Source organism: Hylobates moloch, unplaced genomic scaffold, assembly GCF_009828535.3.
Source record: "Hylobates moloch isolate HMO894 unplaced genomic scaffold, HMol_V3 SCAFFOLD_7, whole genome shotgun sequence".
Lineage (NCBI taxonomy): Eukaryota > Metazoa > Chordata > Mammalia > Primates > Hylobatidae > Hylobates > Hylobates moloch.
Genome location: NW_026652282.1, coordinates 14,523,757 through 14,544,967, shown reverse-complemented (window position 1 = coordinate 14,544,967; position 21,211 = coordinate 14,523,757). Strand labels below are relative to the sequence as shown.

The 21,211-nt window shown below is 44.5% G+C and overlaps 1 protein-coding gene across 2 annotated transcripts in view; it reads left to right on the top strand.

Moving 5' to 3' along the window:
* The window catches only part of RAI2 (retinoic acid induced 2), a 63,306-nt gene that overhangs the window by 35,164 nt on the left and 6,931 nt on the right, over positions 1 to 21,211 (top strand). The window contains exon 1 of one of the 2 annotated variants that reach the window (XM_032756647.2): positions 648 to 728. The exons of the other annotated variant lie outside the window; for it this stretch is intronic. The gene's annotated coding sequence lies outside the window, so the exon portion shown is untranslated. Of the gene's footprint in view, positions 1 to 647; positions 729 to 21,211 lie in introns of those variants that run through there. 2 annotated transcript variants of the gene reach the window in all.

The window sequence follows — 21,211 nt, the reverse complement described above, 5'->3', positions numbered from 1 at the left end:
ACCCATGAGCATGGAATGTTCTTCCATTTGTTTGTATCCTCTTTTATTTCATTGAGCAGTGGTTTGTAGTTCTCCTTGAAGAGGTCCTTCACGTCCCTTGTAAGTTGGATTCCTAGGTATTTTATTCTCTTTGAAGCAATTGTGAATGGGAGTTCACTCATGATTTGGCTCTCTGTCTGGTATTGGGGTACAAGAATGCTTGTGATTTTTGTACATTAATTTTGTATCCTGAGACTTTGCTGAAGTTGCTTATCAGCTTAAGATTTTGGGCTGAGACAATGGGGTTTTCTAGATATACAATCATGTCATCTGCAAACAGGGACAATTTGACTTCCTCTTTTCCTAATTGAATACCCTTTATTTCCTTCTCCTGCCTGATTGCCCTGGCCAGAACTTCCAACACTATGTTGAATAGGAGTGGTGAGAGAGGGTATCTCTGTCTTGTGCCAGTTTTCAAAGGGAATGCTTCCAGTTTTTGCCCATTCAGTATGATATTGGCTGTGGGTTTGTTATAGATAACTCTTATTATTTTGAGTTACGTCCCATCAATACCTAATTTATTGAGATTTTTTTTTTTCCATACAGATGGCCATGAAATCACATCTCAGCACATGCCTTTGACTCTGGATTGCACATGTATTCGTTAGCTGAAGCCCAATTTTAAAATCCAATCAACTCTATGATTCCTTGAAATGACTGCAAATCAAGTCACATCCAGTGCTCCTCAGGTTTATTTTTGTTCATTATTATTCTACTGAGTGCTCAGGACATCCTACTCCTCCTGAGTTGGTGAGCTAGAGGCATAAATAGCTTTTGGATCCCTCGGGTTTTGAGATGGTTAAAAGGATAAATGGTGATAAGTGAATAAAAGGATGAACATTGGCAAGTGAGCAAACAAAAATTTGATAAGGCTCTACTCTAAGCCACATGCAGTGTGAGGCCCTTGACGGCCTCCTCCACCAACCCTCCCAGTATCTTTATGGGGGTGTCTCAAACCTTGTTTTACACATGGGAAAAGCGGAGTGATAATCCCAGGCCACAGAGCTCAGGGACACAGCCAGCAATCAAGCCTGGGCCTTCTGGGTTTACCGTACCACGTAGTTCCCCCACTCTCTTCCATCCTAAATCTGATCCTGAGTTTTCTTCATTTTATCATCCATAAAGAGCATTCTAAATTCTCTTGTGCTCTGCCCTGGGGTCCAGCTTGGGCTCATCAAGGTCCACTTACTTCTCCAGAGATCCCCGTAATCTATTTGGAGGAGTAGCATAGTTCTACTCTGATTTGGCATGTTTTAGAGGAATCAACGGTAGGGCCGTTCATTTTTGAATTATACATAGGTTTCCCTTCATCTCTAGAGTGTAATTAGGCAAAAGGACTCGAGGAATACCAAATGCCAAGCCAAGAGCATTAAGAAGCTGCCAAAGGAAGCGGGTATTAACAACCTCTGTTATGTGCCATGTGGGCCAGAGCTGTTCTTAGCTTCTCGGCAGGAGGGAGAGGCTGTGGTTCCAGGAATCAGGAGAGAGAGGGAGGCAAGCAGGAAGGTCTTTGCCTCTTCCCTGCAGATTTTGTAATGGTGCAGCTGGCATTTCTCGGTGATTCACAGATGGGCCTGCCTTTGATGGCCTTACCACCTTTCTTATTAATTTTCTGAAAGGTAGTCTCTGGACCAAGACCAGGGTGACCCACCCATAGCACTACTACCATTTGGGACCAGATTATTTTGTGCTGCGGGGGGGGCTGTCCCATGGCTTGTAGGATGTTTAGCAGCATCCATGACCTCTACCCACTCAGTACCAGTAGAACCTCCCCACCTCCCACAAGTTAGGGACAACCAAAAATGTCCCTAGACATTGCCAAATGTCCTCTTGGCAACAGAGACAGAATTGTACCATGTTTAGAATTGCTGGCCTAGAACTATAGTAGAAACATGAAGGGAAGAAGAGATCTCCTGCAGGGTTAGGGATACTGGGTTGGAAATGGACCCCCAAGCTTCAACCTCCCCACCTTCCCTCAGCCTGCAGAGGTGGCACCAAAAAGTGGTATATGAAGCATATGAGACTTAACCCAGCGATCCCTTAAAGGGTAAATACCCACTTGCCCCATTCACCCTTTTCCCATGCTGCCATCCCACCCACCTGTTCTTGGTACATGGTGCTAGTGCTGTGGCAGTAGACACTCTTGATAGCATGGGCTGGTGGTTAAGAGCATAGATTCTGGAGCCAAGGCTACAATAAGTTCATGTTCCAGCTCTGCAACTGAGTAGCAAGTTCCCTATTCTTTTCATGCCTCAGTTTCTGCATCTTTAAAGTAGTAATAATAACAGCATCTCTCTTTTAGGGGTGTTTGTGAGGCTTGAATATTTGTAAACATTTAGAAGAGTACCTGGCACTGTGTATAAAAGTGTATTGTAAATAAAACATAAATAATATGGATGAAGAAGTTCTGTTAAATACAGCCACTCAACAAATGTTTATTGGTTGTCGAACAAGGTCCCACCCTACCTTCCTGGAACTGAGTTTGGTTATGGGCCAACAGTAACTTGGGCGGGGTTCTGAGCCATGATTCTGTGTGGCCTGCAAGGGGATCACAGAGTTCACTCCCTCCCTCTCTGCACTAAGGGCTGCTGTAGAAGCAGAGCCCACTGCCCTGGCCATGCTCTCCTATATAGTCTCAAAGTCAAGTTCTCCATATCCCAGTGAGCAGGCCATCTGGCCTTAGCTCCCCAATGCAGTGCCTCTTACTCATCATAAGTCGAATGCTGCTTTACCCTGCATTAACTGAACATTCCATGTGACAATGACTCAACTCTCTATATCTTCAGCTGTAGCCAAAATAAATGGAATCTATGTATTAGTTTGTTTTCACATTGCTATAAAGAACTACTTGAGACTGGGTAATTTATAAAGGAAAGAGATTTAATTGACTCACAGTTCCACATGGCTGGGGAGGTCTCAGGAAACTTACAATCATGGTGGAAGGCAAGGGGGAAGCAAGGCACATCTTACATGGTGGCAGGAAAGAGAGAGCATGAGGGGGGAAGTGTCACACTTTTAAACCATCAGATCTTGTGAGAACTCACTCACTATCACGGGGGAAACCAGCCCCATGGCCCAAGCACTTCCCACCAGGTCCCTCCCTTGACATGTGGGATTACAATTCTAAATGAGATTTGGGTGGGGACACAGAGCCAAACCATATCAATTCACTATTCAATATTTGGTAGCACCTCTGTAATGAATTTGAGGTATATCAGTCTTTGGACACACTAGTTGGGAACATTGTCCTCCCTCCTTCACTCTCTCGCTCCCTCCCTCCCTTCCTTCCTCCCTCCAAATAAATATTCATTGAGCATTGTCTATGAACCAGGTATTATTCTGGGTGCTGGGTGAGGTCTCTGCTCCCAGAGAGCTAACATTCCAGGTTAAGTAGAAGAGACAGACTATAAACAGAAAACAAAGGAAAAAAAAGATAGCTTGCAAATGTGATAGGTGCTGAAGGAAAGACACACTGAGATTGATATGAGAGAGGAAAACGGATGGAGGTGGTGACTGTTCCAAATGGTCATAGAACCTTCTCTATCTAAGAAGGCTGTTTTGATTTGAGACTCAGCTGAGAAGGAACCAGTTGTGAGAAGGGCATTCCAAGCTGAGGAAATGGCCAGTACAAAGGCCCTGAGGCAGTAAGGAGTTTGGTACCTTCTTGGAATGGGTTGAAGTGGGGCCAGATCAGATAGGGCTTTGTAGGGCTTGGCTTTTATTTTAAAGTACAATGAGATGCCTTGGAGAGTTTTATGCAGACAAATAAAACTATTTGATTTATGTTTTAAAAGAAGGAGGGAATAGTCAACTGTGTCAAACACTGCTGAGATGAATGAGATGAGGGCCAAGAGAATCTCTCAGTGGATCTGGCTACATGGAGGTCAATGTGACCTCTGTGGAGAAGTAGAGAGCAGCTGTTCTCTTTGCCTTTTTGTTTTAGAACATATGGTTTCACCAAGCAATAGGCACTTGCATTTGAAGGGATCAATAATTCAAAAACATTTCTTAATACTGCTTTGGTCAGTTTTCAGGGAATTACTTGGTTTTATTCTTTCTTCAGTAAGACTTACTGTAATGGTCACAATGATGTTTGCAGTGGTGATGTCATCCTTGGTATCTAAGACATCACTACCTGCCCACCATCAACCCCCTTGATGATTTCCCAGTATGGGACAGTACCAGCCCAGCTACACATGCACAGCCCCTGGAACTCTGACATTCATGACCCATGTTCATTGCAGAATGGCTGGCTGAGGCCAAGGGCTGCCTGTGACTCAGGAGAACTATCTAGGCCCTTTATAAATGGGCCAGGCAGGGCACAGAGGGTTGACCTCAGCCTTCTCAGTGCCATGTTCTCATGGTTGTCCCCTATGTGGCTTTTCACTTCCAAAGTCCATCCAGCCCCTTAACCTTGCCTGAACCTTTAAGCCCAAGAATGGCAGAAAATCCCTCAGAATAAATCCTTAAAGAGGCATTTGACAGAGCATATAGAAACTTACACTTGGTAAAAAGTGACTGTAGAAAAAATCTGTTTAGCACAAGCTTAAATATTACTGTGCTTTTTATGTGGTCTCCTGCAGCATTTTGGAACTGGGACATTTTTCCTGAGTGATCGTTTCCTTTGATTTTTTCCCCCCACTGCTTTGATTTTGTAACACAAGAATAATATTTTTTCTGGACCAAATTTCTTATAAGTGGTCTTGCCCAGGGAATGATGATTCTATTTTCTCTTAAGTACCAAGAAGTACATACAAGCACATTTAATAGCTTCAGATGGGATGGTTTGACTTTCAAAGGCATATTTGCAAAATTCTGTTCCTGTTGATTCCAGCCCCTGATTCAAAGCCCCACCATTATAATGCTGTTGCAGACACAGTGGAGAAAGCCCTTCATCACCTGCACGGTAGATGCAGGCTGTTCTTCCTGTCTTGAGGAGCAAGCCCTGGGTCTTGATGAATGGATTCCCTCTAATGTGTAATGCCTTCAAGATGGACTCAAAGGTAAATCCATCCCATTTGCAGAAAGGGAAGGTTCCTAACTTCCCCAAGTTAATAACCATCTGCAGTGTTGGACAAGGCTTCAAATTGCTGACACCTTCGTTCATACCAGCTGGCAAGATTGGGTCACATCATTAACCACACAGGGGCACATTTTGCAGTTAACTCATCCTGGGGGGCTGCTCTGCTTAAAATCAGACATTGGACTTTGCCTTACTGTGATTTTTTTAAAGGCCTAACTGACTGGCTGGCAGGACTTTCCAATCAGCTTTCTCCTACCTAGAAGAGTCTCTTTCATGCTTAGGCCACTGAATTCTGGAGTCTGCACTGAGTTCTTAACTGAAAGTCTGTGCAAATCCCAAATCCTAATGAAAGAAAAAAGTATGGTCCTTGTCTGAGGGTGCCCCTCTCTCGCCTCCCTGTGGAAATGGGATTGCAAGAGCACCATTGCCCTAGAGTGTCTACTCTTCACTTCTATAGCCCTTGGATCTCCCTTTAATCAGCACTGCAGGCACTTGGGAGAAAATCCAGCCAGGGCCTGCATTTCCTTGAGGTGATTCCAAAAAGTAGATTTTCTAGGTCAGTGGATATGAATGATTTTAAATTGCCCTCCAGAAAGTTATTAACCAATTTACTTCCTTATTTGCAGACATTTGCTATGCAGCTGTATTCGTTTGTTCGTTCATTCATTCATTCATTCATCTATTTATTCATCTATTCATTCAGTTATTGATTCAGCACCAAGACTGTATACCAGGCACTGTGGACCTGTAAACAAATATTAATTGATTCCTGCCCTGGGTGGGACTTGGTGGGTTTTCTCTTTGTCTCTTTGAAGAGAATTGAGATTGTGTCTGGGCCTCCTGAAGACTGGCCAGGATAAGCCATCCATTTACGTAGTGGTGAAAGGGGATCCAGACTTGGGAGGAGGGTTGTTCCCCCCTGGCTGCACATCAGAACCACCTGGGGAGCTCTAAACAAATCCCGATGCCCAGGCCCGACCATGGATGATTTTGATTTCACTGGCCTTGGGTGTGGCCTGGTAATCTGGGTCGTTCAAACGAGATTTGGTGGGTTCAGGGTGGTATGGCTGTAGACTTATCTGGGTCTTTCAAAGCTACCTGATCAAAGTCTCTTGTGCAGCCAGAGTTGATTGTTCCTCTCCACCCTTTATCCTAGAGAGTCTAGCCTGATGAAAATCCTGCATCAGGTCCCCACCACCTCTGCTCTTGACCTTACACTTGTCACTTTAGACTTGATGATAGTTACTGTCCCACCACACATCTTGCCTACTGTGGGCCATGGGAGGCCAGCACCATGCCAGGCTTATGTTTGAATAGACTGACCATTGCCATGGAAAAGCTGCTGAGAAGAAAAATCATCCCTCTTTTCATCTTATTTATTGTTTATTTATAGTTTCAAATATAATCCTCGCCTTATTTATTTAGGATTCCACAGTGAAGGTCACTTGGCTCCCTATCTTTTGTTATAATAACAATAGCTAACCCCTACTGAGTATTTACCATGTGCCAGGAACTGTTTCAAGCATCTTGCACATGTGAACTCACCTACCCTTCTTAACAACCCTGTGGCATATACACTGTCATCACTCCCACTTTACAGATGAGGAAACTGAGGCATAGAGAGTCTAAAGGAGTTGCCAGTGTTCACACAGCCAGTCAGTGGCTGAGTTGGGCATCTACATCTCATTTCATTTAAGTGAGGCCTCTTCTAAGTCAGAAGGACTTCTCTTGGATTTATTATGCCTTTGCATTGTATTTTCTTTCTCAAAACAGAACTTCAGGGGACGAGTGAGTGTACACCTATGAGATCTATCAGCATCCCTATGCCCTCACAGTGGCAGAGTGGCTTAGGACAGAGAGCTTAGGAAGAGAATCATTCAACAGCTTGAGTCACTTTCATTGCATCCACTGGACCAAGTTGTCTTGATCTCGTGGAGACATAACTTAAGTAACTAAAAGTAGACGGTTCTTACCTGTGCCAAGGGCAGGCAGAACCCTCTGCAGTTAGCACTCTCCCATCTGCATACTTTTAGAATTGTCCTCATAAGAAAAAAGAGAGACTGAGAAAAGCCTGGGCATGATTCAAAACAGCCTGAATTCATCTGTCTTTGAAAATACCTAGAACTTCTCCTCTGCTCATTCTTCTAGGAGAAATCAGAGGCTCTCGGAAGTCAGTAATTGTGATCTCTTGAGTCATAATTTCTGCAGTTGTATCAGAGCCTAATGTGGGGATGCAAGATGGAAACAGCACATGGGGCTGTTGCCATAGACGAGGCAGAGAGTGGAGGGGCTGAAATCTCCTCCTGGAAGGAAAGGATTAGCTGCCCAAAGAAGAAAACAGATTTGAGAAATCCATTTACCCTGAAGGTTTAATAGGGAATGCAGGTAAGACTTACTCAAATGTCTTTAGTCACGGGTCTCTCTCCTGTTTTTATCTTGTACCCAGCTCAGAGTTTCAAAAGAGAGGGGGTAAGTGAACTTTTAAAACCCTGACGTTAATATTTACATCCACAATATTAGGAATAAGAATTCTTGTCATCTATTGAACTGAAGGAATTGTATTAAAATAAATGTAAAATTATTAATTGTATATTTCTCAGTTATTAAGACAAACTCTTGCTTGTGCTTATATGATAACACCCAACTCAGATTTCTAAGAATGTCACTAGCATGTGTTTGGTTTTTCTCTTGAGAATTAATATTGCCTATGATAAGAAAATAATTTGGGAATATTCACATGGATTTTTGACATGGCCCTAAGGAATTAGCCATTAAATAATTTCAGAATCCTAATTAGTCTTCAAATAATCTTTTGCATGGTAAAGAACTTCTGCTTGGAAGAACACTATTTCAGTATACTGTTTGTCACTTCATTACCTGAAAGCTGCTTGGAGGCATTGTGTGGAATGAAAATCATTTGAGGGCCCAGAGGGTCAACACAAAGGTGCACAGAGCCTTGAATTCTAACCATAACCCTGTCCCTACCTAGTTGTGTGGCCTAGGCCAAGTCACCTTTTCTGAGCCTTTGTTTCCCCAGCTATACAATGAGTTGTACTAAATAGTCTTTGTAAAAATGGAAATTAGAAAGCCATATGTTATCTATCCCCTGCCTTTCTTTCCTACCACTCTGAAATTTGTTAGCTCCTCTCCTTCTCCCCTTCTCCCACCTCTCTGTCTCTCTCGCTGTCTCTCTCTCTCTTTCATACACACACACACACACACACACACACACACACACACACCCCTCCTTAGAGTGCTGGAATGTCATTATGCCATGATGCCATGGTGTCTCCTTTTCCTTTTTCAGATCTTTGCTCAACAAGAGGCCTTCCCTGATCACCCTCTCCAAAGCAGGCCCTTCCCCACACCCTGCTCCCCATCACTCTCAATCCACTTACTCTGATTGACTTTCTTCTTAGTGCCTAGCACCATCAGAAAGTATAAGAAGACAACATGGTGCTGGCACAGGGGTGGACAAAGGGACTGATGAAATAGACTGGAAAGTCCAGTGACAGACCTACATGTTGTTGAGTCGGGGGACGGTTCACACATTTATTTTATTATTTTAAATTGGATAATATTAAAAACAATTTTTAGAATAAAACCAAAAAAGTGGACCATGCATGGAACATTGTTATGATCCAAGGATAATGATTATGCAAATTCGGTATACTTCAGATCCAAAAATTAAAAAGAAAAAAAGAATGCTAATTTAAGGTTGGGCACAGTGGCTCACACCTATAGTCCCAGCTACTTGGGAGGCTAAGGTGGGAGGATTTCTTGAGCCTAGGAGTTGGAGGCTACAGTGAGCTATGATTGTCCCACTGCACTCTAGCCTGGGTGACAGAGTGAGACCCTGTCTCTAAATGTCTGTATTTTTTTTTTTTCTTTTTACAAAAGAATGCTGATTTGGCTGGAGAGGATTCCTTCTTCAGCTGAGAGGTTGGCATAGACAATCTGGAAAGACCCTTGGAGCTCAAATATGATTCTGTGTTCAGCATTCACTAGGCTTCAGGCAGTTTCTACTTTGCCAGTAGTAGGTGCCATTTTCCCCATTTCGCAGGCAAGGAAACTGCAGCTCAGAGAGGCCGAGTCACTTTCCCAAGGCCACACAGTTCTTAAGAGGTCAGAACCAGGATATGTGTGCAGGCTTGACTCAGAAGCTCATTCCTGTGCCATAGATCACAAGCTTCCGCTAGCTATTTGAAGGTATATGGGTGTGACTTTGGCCAGCCTCTTACTAGGGAAATAGAATATTCCTCTCCAGCATGCAAAATAGGAGGCCTTTGCCTTTAAGGAAGTTCTGACTTTCCACTCCAGTCGGTGCTTTTATGGGTGCCGCATCCCAGAGACCCACAGAGGAGGTCTCAGTAGCAGCACTTTGAAGTCTCTCCCACAGGGCCCCCTCAGTTGAGCACAATTGTTGTCCAAAGACCAACACATTTTGGCTCTTGCTTGCCTTAATACTCCCTCTCCGTTCCCAAATACAAAAACATTGGCATTTCTTGGAAAGTGGTTTTGGCTCAAAGCCTGCTATCTATCCCACACTCTCAAGCCAGCTTCCTCAGGGCCCCTGTTGCTTTATTTCATTGAGTGTTTGTGTTTGGGGGCTGACATTGCTGCCTCCTTTGTAAGGGTCCTCCTGGCAGGTGCCCAGGGAAGTGTCCTCACCCGTTGGCTAACCAACAGTCTTCACTCCAGCTCCCCTCTCCACACTGGGCTCAGGAGTGGTGAAAACCCACAATGCACACATGCAGAACCACTGAGGGTTTTTCTCCTTTCTGTGGTTATTCAATAGTATTTTTAATGTCTCTTTTCTTGAATCAAGGGATAATTAACCTAAATTCGTAAGTGGTCAGATGGATACATTTTGACAATTGTACATACCTTTGTAACCACCTGAAAGAGGCTATAAAACAGTCTTGTCACCCCAGAAAGGCCCTTCAGGCTGCTTTCCAATTCATTCCCTCTCCTCCTTCCCTGGAGCAGCCACTTTCTGATTTCTAGCATTGTAAGTATTTTTGCCTGTTTTTCGACTTTGTGTCAATGAACTCTTACAGCATGTGCACTTGCACTTTTGTATCTGGCTTCCTTCCTTCAACATGGTGGTTTTGAGATGCAATTGTGCCATTACCTGTAGCAGCAGTGCATTGCTTTTTATTGCTGAGTAGTATTCCACGGTTTGGGTGTGGCATTTACCTTTTGACCAACATTTAGGTTGCTTCCAGTTTGTGGTTCTCATGAATAGGACTGCAATGAGCATCTGAGTACAAGTCTTTTATGAATATAGGTTTTCATTTCTTTTGGGAGAATACCCAGGAGTGGAATGGCTGACAACAGGGCAGGTAGTTACTGAACTTTTCTAGAAGGTTCGAGACAGTTCTCCCAAGTAGTGGTGCCATTGACCAGTGGTGGACAGTTATTTCACTTGCACCATAGCCTCACCAACTTTTGGTGTTTCTAGTCTTTTAAATGTTTAGCTATTGTAATGGATGAGATATGGTTGCTTAGTTGTTTTTTAAGGACATTTTAAAGAATTTTCCAGCATGTCAGTCAATGCCAGCTCAGACACTGAAAAGGTCCCATAGGAGGGAAACCAGGTGTTAAATGTTTACGGACAGGAGGTTTCTACTAATCATCCCTGTCCCTAAAGCAGAGTCTTTCCAGCCCTGAGGGCTGTCTATGGGCTGCCTCAGGGCAAGCTCAAGGCCGAAGCCCTAGAGCGGGGAACTAGGGAAGGGGAAGGAGGCTGGCAAGAGAGTCAGAGTGGAGAAGAGGAGGGCCCCTGCGCAGGGAACACTCTGAATCACACTGTGACAGCCACAGGACAAAATAGGAGAAGTGGAGCCAAGCATCAGAAACTGGCCATAAACAGCAGGAGGGCCCAAGGTCTTCCCAGGGAGAGGAGGTAAGGTCATGCCCTGAGGTATCATAAAACTTATTTATGTTTGTTTTATCATCTAATCTTTTTAATTCCTGTTTTTTATTTTATAGTGTATGTAATAAATATAGGAAGGCATATAAATCTAATTATATGTGTGTGTGCGTGTGTGTGTGTGTGTTAAGGGGAATGTTCAAAATTTGTTTTTTCTAATAGGAGTGTGAGAATGAAAATGTCGCAACTCAGCAGGAGAAATGAAGCTCTCAGGGCCCACTATCTTCAACAGGGCGCTTCTAAAAGTTCCTTTTGCATCAAGCTGAGGGGAAGGGGAAAAGGGTTGGAGCATCACATATGGAAGGAAGCTTTGTAGGATCCAGGCCTGAAAGTGGTGCCCCTCACTTTCAACTCACGTTCCCCTTGCTAGAACTCAGGCCCATGGCCACACCCAACTGCAAGGGAGGCTGGGAAATGTAGTCCAGGAAGAAGATGAGATGGGTTTGGTGAACAGCTGACCAGTCAGCCACAGATGAAATATTTCTGGGAGGCACGGGAATGAACCCCTGCCTGGGATGCAAGCTGGACCAGAGGCATGGGAAGTGAGAATTGAGCTCCAAAAAGAAAAGGGAGCACCTATTTCAAGCTGTGTCCTTCACGGGCCAATATTCGCTAGCTGCAGTGGTAATGGTGGAGAGGGAAGTCCAAGCAGGGCTGGGCCAAGACAGCAAAGCTAGGCAGACCTGCCTGAGGTGCAGATGCAGGCTGAGAAATCCTAGGTTCTGGTCAGAGACCGAAGACATCTCTACTTCTTCCTTCCTGCCTTTCTCTACTCTCACCTGCTGTCTGCACACAACCAGGAACCTTTGCTCCTTTGCTCTCTCTCTCCTCCATCTCCTCCAGAAGTGCCTTCCCTGCAGTGAATGTCGTGCATGTTCTGGAAAGCTCTGACCCTCCCTCCCATCAAAACAACCATTCCCGGGGGATTCACAGCTCAGTTCCTGGGGGTGGGGAGTTGGCGGGGTGGGAAGCAACAATCCAACAAACCCAGTCACACCAAGGTGGTACCAGTCTGCTGGGGATGCTTAGAAACTGAGATGAGAAAATAAATGTGAAATACCTAGTGGGGTGCATGGTAAATGCTTAGTAAATGGTTTATTATCAACTTGTCAGTGTGTGTGTGAGAGAGAGTAAGTGGGGGTGGGGGGAATAGAGAGAGAAAGAAAAAGAAAGAAAGAAAGAGAGGGAGAGAAAGAAAGAAAGAAGAGCAAGAAGGAGGAGGAGGAGGAGGAGGAGGACGAGGAGGAGGAGGAGGAGGAGGAGGAGCTAGCAAAGCCCTGCAAATTAAACGGTTTTATCTTTTCCTCCCAACCTAATGGCTCACTAGTGAATTGATGGCTTCCTGCTCATCAGGGCCTGGGAGAGCATCAAGATTGTGTCGGTTGAGTTGTCAGTCCTTTAGGGCACAAGGTTAATTGATGGGTGATTCTGAACACCCTTTAAAAGAGCTACTAGGTTGGTGCAAAAGTAATTGCAGTTTTTACCATTGAAAGGAATGGCAAAAACCGCAATTACTTTTGCACCAACCTAATAGATAACCCCTCTACTGTTTGAAGCACTCTTGATTCTCCCCTAAGCCCTCACCAGCCCTGGGCTTCAGGCACCTAACCTACTAGCCTGCCCCAGACACAGCTGTCCTCTTCTGCCTTTCCTTCTGTCCTGCACTTTTGGAAAACCCTCCTCCATTCTACCATCTCCTGCGCCAAAATCCTACTCATGTGGCAAGGTCCAGTTCACAGGTCACCTGCAACAATAAAGATTTGATAACTGGAATTCAGAGGGAAAAATTCCTGAGGTGGAACAGGTGAGGAGGGAGAATCCTGATTTAAGGATCCCCCTTGACTATTAGAGGAACAACAGGTGGCTTCACTCCTACTTGGCCACTGTGTGTGTGTGTGTGTGTGTGTGCGTGCACGTGCGCACATGCATGCGTGCAAACACATGCATTCTAGAACTCTTCCCCCAAATAAAATAGGAAATAATACCAAAATGGTTATTGCTAACTAGCCAGATGTTATACAGCCGATCTTTTTCCTTCCCCCACCCCGACTTTGTATTGTTTATGCTATATTAGCTCCAACCATGATACTTGCTTTAGGATACATACAGTGAGTTTTTAGGGACTTCAAAAGCCTCACCAACCCTAAGATTCTGCAGAGGATGTTGTTCTGCTCTTTGCGCCTCTAGGCAGAAGGGTGCTTTTGACAAAACAGAATTCCGGAAAGAAGCTTCCCTGTCTAAAAGATGAGTACTCTCCACCCTCTCCTTCCTGCATTGTCTGTACTTCTCGGGTCGAGGTTATTATTATTATTATTATTAGGCAGCATGCAGCTGATGAAGTGAAGTAGTGTTTGTTTATTTATTGATTTTTGGTCCCCGAGTTGGAACACAAGATCACCAGAAAAGAAACTCCCTCTGTGACTCATCCCAGGAACATCTTGCATTCCAGCCAGCACAAATATGATTCAAAGAACTTTCTGGAGGGCCCCAGTTACATTTTAGCAAAGGAACACATTAGCTATGCTGACCATCTCTTGAACGTTTTGCTTTTGGAAAGATAGTCATCTCTGGCCCCCTCGTGTGTCTTGTTTTTTTATAAGATCTTCAGTCACACCCCTTTTGAGCTGATTCCCCTGTGGTGTGAATACTGTTATTATAAAGGAGTGTCTTCTTCACAGGGGTTACACAAGGTACCACCAACTGGGGAAATATTTGGTCATGGTGGCCTAAATTAATGACATTTAGATATTCACATAAGCATTGAGACTTTCCAGGCCATGGCTGGTGTAGCAGACACTTGTCGGTGTCCTGCCATTTCCTGCCCAGACTGGCCTTTTATACACCAAATGCTACTTACTGCAAACATCCATGATGCTCGCTAAAGGTGTGAGTTTTTGGTTTTTGGTTTTTGTCCCAGGAGCACACTAGATCTGCATGCTGGGCTAGCTGGAAGTGCCAAGGAATGACTACATCCTCCAGGAGCAGCCCTTGGCCAGTGATGGATGGCGGCGGGTGAATAAACACCCCAACTTCCTAGCCTCTCAGTTGAGATGACTCTGAGGTCTCCCCAGTGGAATTGAGCTTCAGTTGCCCACAGTGGTAACTTGTTTGATAAATTGGCTTCCTTGCTTTCCCTGTCTCACCACTTCACTCCTATACTGGTGTTATCTGGGATCTTCTCCCAAATAAATTACTTTCAGTTAATCCTTGCCTTAGGGCCTGTTTGTGGGGGAGCCCAAGCTAAGACAACTAGCTAGTTGGGTTCACCAAAACCCAACAGCCTCCTCTCTTCACTCGCCTTGCCCTGTTCATCACCATCGTTAGTAATGATTCAAAGCACATGATTGGTGATGGTCATGAAGTTCCATTGTGGCTGTAGCGCTGCAGTAGTGTGTTGTGCATGGGGGTACAGTCCTTTGAGAGCCCTAACTTCTGCATGGAAACCTGGTAAGACAGAAACCAGCGTTTCAGGAGGTAGCCAGTTCAGTAACAGGGCCCTGGACAACTTTGGATGCTGCTAAAATCTCTGCACCAGGGAGGCACATACTCAGGAGGTTCGTGTTGGGTGAGCAATAAGTGTTTGCTGATTGTGTCTATAAAGGAATGAATAATTGACTCACATTCATGTCCTTCCTTAGTTCTGAGTGCTTAAGGGTCAAGGTCATGCCCCTGCCCCCTTTATTTGATCTCAGATGCCTTCCAATGGGCCCAGCAAACTTAATGATAGTTGTAGGTTCTTGTCTCTATAGAGAGATTTCAAGACAGTTAGGAAGGTTCCTCCCCATGACCAGTATCTGAAATGACTCAATTATAGTTTAATTTCTTTGCCCATAGCTTTATTACTGGCTGGATTATCTTTATTGTACCAATAAAGGAACATAATACTTCAGCCTTATCAGTCATGCACCTCATTGAGAATGAGTTTATCAGCTTCTTTCTGGAAAACCCAATTTTGATGGGAGAAACCTAGTTCTGACTATCCAAGGAGGGATTGGGGGAGCTGGGGGGTAGGCAAAAATAAATATTAGACACAGAAAGAAGGTAAATTTAGATTTTTTTCCTGGGACTGATAACTCAGCCAAGTCACAAGGGTACGTGCTTGATGATTTTAGAGGCATAGGAGAAGTTCTGCCCAAATTTGGAGCACCTTCCCTAAGTACTTGCAGTACTCAAACTTGTGAACAATGCTATATTTTATTTTTTTTACCATGTCTTCACTGTGCTAAGAAGTTCCAGTCCTGTCTCTCCCTCCACCCTGCTGTCCTGCAACCAAGCTATTGTGGGTTACAGCATCCCCTTGTGGCCAGCTGAGTAACTCTCATTCAGTGTTTTCCTCACAGCTTTCCTCAGTTTCTCTGTGTTCTTTCACTCTTCTGTTACAGCTAACCAATCTTTCCTTTGGACCTACATGAACTTTTGAATCTTCTCTCCTTCAACTCTTGCCTAGTTACCTCAAAAAGGCTCTTTGCTTTCTCTCTCCCTCTTATCCTTACCCTCGTCCTCTCCGCTTCCACTTCTTCCATGTTTTTGTGAGTAAATGAGCTTCATGACCACTGAAAAGTAGGAGAGGAGAGCTACTTAAGCTCTTGTGCAAAGGAGAAGGAAACTGAAGAATATGAAGTGAAATTATGTGCGGTCAATCAACAGTAACTTCAGAACCCTTGAAAGTGCTCATGAGTCCATATTCAAGATACAAAAGGTTCTGGCCACCTTTTCTTTCTCCCCCAGCCTTTCAGTCTGAATAAGAAACAGATGTGTGTATTTATTTGTCTTCCCACTATATTTTAATTTGTAACATTGGGAGAGCATTGTTTTCTGTTTTCACTTCAAATGCTCATTTCAGCTATGTTGGGTGTTAGGTGGGTTTTTGTGGGCTGGCCTGGAAACCTTCCCATCAGGTGTAACACCAATCCTATGGTAAGTGCCTTCTTAGTTCCTAGTAGCTGATTTTTAAATGAATCTTTGAACAAACAGGGTTGCGAATGTATAAACCCATTCAGGTGCAAAGGGAGCATGGGTGATACTACTCAAGATGCTCACAAGAAATATGGCCGGTGGATCTGATGATGCCAGTGATGCCAATGGCACAATGATGATGATAGCACTATGAGAATGATGGTGAAGATGAAGACTGTATCGACAGTGGTGACAACAATAATGCTAATGACATTGATGATGGTACCAATGATGATGATGACAATGATAATTGCCATGATTTACTGAGCACTTTCTGTGTGTCAGGCACTGTGCCAAGTACTTTACTTAGCTTATCTCCTTTAATCATTACAACCACCCAATGTGACAGGTTTGTTTTTAATCCTCATTTTACACAGAGAGAAACTGAGGCTGAGAACTTAGTTGCCCCAGGTCACACAGCTAGCAAAATTAGGCAGAGCTGAAGTTTGAACCTAGGCCTGTCTAAGTTCAAAGCTTATACTCCTAACCACTCTCATACGGGGCGCAGTGCCCAGGGTGAGGCTGACACTGTCTCCATGCCAAAGGGTGGCAAGGGATTCACATGCGTTAGAAGAAGGGGAAAATCTGAACTCCAGTTCTTTGTACTTCAGAAATCTGCACCCCTTCCTTCCAGTGACCCCTCAGAGGGTCTATTTCTGGCACACTGGTCTCTGGAAAATGTCCTGCTAATGACACAGGATTATAAACAGTCTTTTTCCCAGAACAAAAATTTAACCTTTGTATCTCAATCTAATTAGAAGTATTTTCTCTTCCAGAGGCAGGTTTTTTCCTCCTCTTTGTTCCAAATTTAAGAGGTTTCTTTGTTGCCAGAAAAATGTCCAAAAACCATAGCTCTTTAAGATGATAGACCTTGGCCCAAGACCTTAAACGTGACCTGAGCTCTTGCATGAGATGGCTGCTCCAGCAGCAGCACCTGAGGGTGCTTGGGGTTCTGGGTGTCCAACCGAACTGTAGGGCATTGGCCCAATGCAGGGATGGGCACTTGCTGACTCTCACAGTCCCCTGTCCAGGTGAGTGTCCCCTACCACCACCAGCAGCTCTTTATGATTTTCTTCTGTGATGCTGAGGTTCGCCAAGACCTGAGGAAGGCGGTTCATTCCTGTTAGTATCAGCAGCAGCCATCTCTGGAAAATATACATTTGTTCTTTTCCTTAGAGAGATCCTTGCATGAACATCACCCCTTCCAGCTGTCTAGGGACTGGCATTCTTCCCTTACAGACTTACTCCTTTACCTCTGCAGGAAATGGGAGCCTTAAAGAAGCCCTGTTAAAAGCAGATAATCATGGGATAATATGGATTTGGTTAATATCTTGAGAATGGAGCCAAGAGAGATGGCAACCTGCCTACAAAGAAAGTGGTATCAGGTTGGAGGAATAAGAGATGCATGCCTGGCACACAGTAGGTGCCCACATCATTTTTGAAAGAATGAATAAAAATGAATGGACACAAATCTAGTTCCATACTCCAGCCCTGCAGTCAGGCCCATGTGGGCCCCCAAACCCAGCATAGATCCTTTGTGGGCAGGTTGAAGGTAGTAGAGGCTTGGAAAACCAGGCCTGGGAGCTGGTGGCGTCCTCCCTCCAATTCCTCCTTGGTGCTCCCACTTGCCCATCCTTTGGGGCCCACAGCAATTCCTCCTCCGGCAGCTCCTGGGAGGCTAGGTTTGACTCCTCCCCAGCAGGCACCACTGGCTCCAAGGAGGCCTGAGTGAGAGTAGGGCAGTCCCCCCATGTTACAAAAGAGGAAACTGAGTCCCAGATGTATAAAACAACATTCCAACAGTCATGAAAAGTTCATGTGAGTCCTGAATTTCTTCATTTCAATGACTTATCTATTAGATATCACTGAGTCAAGGCATGGGGGCGTTCTTCTTTTTATGAGCAAGCTCCTCACCTGTCAAACTTTTTGACATTTTGTTGGTTGAATAAAGCCATCCCACATACTTTGGCATTAGATGCTGGTTCCAATAGAGATGTTCTAAACTTGGGTGACTGACTGTGCTGACTCTATAGCTCGTGTGTTAAACTCAAGTGCTCCTCAACATCCTTTGAAATGTGAAACAGAGGCAACAGGTGGGGTAATGTGCCTTTAAGGAAGGAGAACGGGTCTGGGAGTCAGTGTACTCCATGCTGTGTGAACTTGAGCAAGTCACTTCTCCTCTGAGCCTCAGGTTCCTGTTCTTCAAAACAAGAGGGGTGGGGTCGGGCACGGTGGCTCATGCCTGTAATCCCAGCACTTTGGGAAGTCGAGGTGGGAGGATTACTTGAGGCCAGGAGTTCAAGACCAGCCTGGGTACCATAGTGAGATTCCAGTCTCAACAAAAATAAAAGTAAAAATCAGGTGGGCATTGTGGCACACACCTGTAGTCCCAGCTACTCAGGTGGCTGAGGCAGGAGGGTTGCTTGAGCCTCAGAGGTTGAGGGTGCACTAAGTAATGATTGTACACTGTACTCCAGCCTGGGCAACAGAGTGAGACTATCCCCCAAAAAACACAAAAAACCCAGAAGGGGTGGGCTGGGCCAGTAACACTAAGACTTGTTCAGGCAGGGACACCCTGGAAGTCTCCCTGGGCCCTGAGAGCTTCATTTCTCCTGCTGAGTTGCGACATTTTCATTCTCACACTCCTATTAGAAAAAAAAAATTTTTGAACACTCCCCTTAACACACACACACATGCACACACACATATAATTAGATTTATATGCCTTCCTATATTTATTACATACACTATAAAATAAAAAACAGGAATTAAAAAGATTAGATGATAAAACAAACATAAATAAGTTTTATGATACCTCAGGGCATGACCTTACCGCCTCTCCCTGGGAAGACCTTGGGCCCTCCTGCTGTTTATGGCCAGTTTCTGATGCTTGGCTCCACTTCTCCTATTTTTCACAAATATCAGATCAGAGATAATATTTGTACTCTGTCCTCCCTAACAGATCTTCCCCGTAGCCACTGTCCGTCCTCATGAAATTTAGTCCCAGTTGCAATGTTTGTGGTCTCTACTGTTTTCATAAATGAATTAGCGTGTCAGGGAACTCATCTCTAAAGCTAATCTGGGCATTCATATTCCCTTCAGAGGGCCGTGTAGACCTCTGGATGTAAAAGGCAATCGACCATAAGGCAGGTGACTATTTTGTGTATTCCTCATAATTTAACCAATTTGAGACTACATTCATGTGGTAATTATGTTCACAGCTTTGGTAAAAAGGCCCTGTGCTGATGTTTAAAGCTTAGAAAATTTAATCACTGGGGCAAGTAATTGACAATTATTATACCCTATGGGGAGAGAAAAACCAGTTGTTACCCAGTTGGAATTACTTCTTAGATATTTAGTGCATCTCAAGTCCCGAATGGTAAAACCATGTACATATAGAATTAAATGATGAAAATTATGCTTTTCTTACTTGGCTCATAGAGAGTGGCTGGTGATTTTTATGCTGAATTAGGTTAGTCATTGAAGGTTTGGTTTAAGTACCGAATGGAAAGCACAGAATAGACTCAGAATAGGGCATTGATGGAGGGGGCAAGATTCTTAGCAGATGTCTCTGGGAAGTCAGCCTTGCAAGAGGGAGAGCCATCTCACGTCTTCCTGGGGGTGGGGGCACACGGGAAGACACTGCGGGGGCCGGGGGGAAAGAGGAGGGAGTTTGGTGTGTTGATAGCCTCAGTCTTTTCTGGGAAGTAAGAAGGAAGATGGGCCATTGGGAAGGTCAGCAGACCAGCAGTTGTGTGCTCTGGCCTTTAGATTAAGGGTCCGCAACCTCACTGTACATTAGAATCACCGGCTGCATCCTAGAATAATTAAATCAGAGTCTTAGGGGTAGGACCTAGGCATATTTTTTTTTTTTTTTAAGTTCCAGATTACTCCAATGAATAGCAAAATCTGAGAACCAGTGGTAGACCAGCGCTTCTCAGACTTTAATGTGCATACACATCTCCTGGGGCTCTGTTTGGAAGGCAGATTCTGATTCAGTGGGTCTGGGCTGTGGCCTGAGATTTGTATTTCTAGCAAGATCCTGGGTGCTGCTGCTGCTGCTCCAAGGACCCCACTTTGAGCAACAAGGGCATCCAGGGGTATTCAATCTTTTGGCTTCCCTGGGCCACACTGGAAGAAGAATTGTCTTGGACCACACATAAAATACACTAATGATAGCTGATGAGCTAAAAAAAGAATTGCAAAAAAAATCTCACAATGTCTTAAGAAAGTTTACAAATTTGTGTTGGGCCGCATTCAAAGCCATCTGGGCTGCATGCGACCCTTGGGCCGCAAGTTGGACAAGCTTGGGTAGACAGTCCTACTTTGACTAGAAATAATTGATAGCTGTCTCCACATAGAAACCAAAGCTGTTGATATTTTACAATTGGAAAACACCTATCTTGAGAAAATTTTCAGCATATGTTTTAAGATGTGATTGTTGTAGGGGAAGAAACTTATCTTGATAGATGGCTTAATTTAAAAAGCAAAATACTTGACCTCTAATTTAGGCTGTTCTCCAAGTCCTAAAATCCACCCATTTGTTGGTTGCGGGCATTTAACACTGACCCATCGGAGTCTCCCATGGCTCGTGAAGGTGAGTGGCTGCCATGTTCTCCCACCATGGCACCTGCGGGTCTGACCCTCTGCTCTTCCCGAAACAAGAGCCTGGTGACCTCTGTAAGAAGTGGCCTTGTGTAAGTTTTAGTCAGCCTTTGTGAGTTGCAACTTACTCATCAATAAAAAGGGTCAGCAAGAGGCTTGAAGAGATGTCAGCTTTAACGTCCCTGCCCACCTTGACACTCCATGAGTGTATAAATGGTGTGCCTGCGACAAGAGGGTGAGGATGAGAACACCAGGCTCAGGAAGGCTTAGGTGTTCATTCGTGCACCAATTCATCCAGAAGATACTTCCTAAGCACCTACTAGTGCCAGATATGAGGTGGGAGACTATCCCCTGCTCTTGGAGAAAGAAGTAAATAAGAAATCCCAGTAGGGGCTGGGCAGAGTCAGGACTAGACAAAATCAAGTTGGGGTCCTTTGGGAGCCCAATGAGGGTGGGGGGTGATCTCAGAAGAAGCAACTTTACAGCTGAACCCCTTAAGTCGGACAGATGAGCAGGAGTTGGCTGGGTGAAGGCTGAGGTGGGAGAGAGCTCCAGGCTAATGGTCAGACCCTAGGGAGACCGGCCTCTGGTATAATTAGATCTTTGCAATAATTAGATGAGGGGTTCAGATAACAGTTCTGTGACCCCATGAT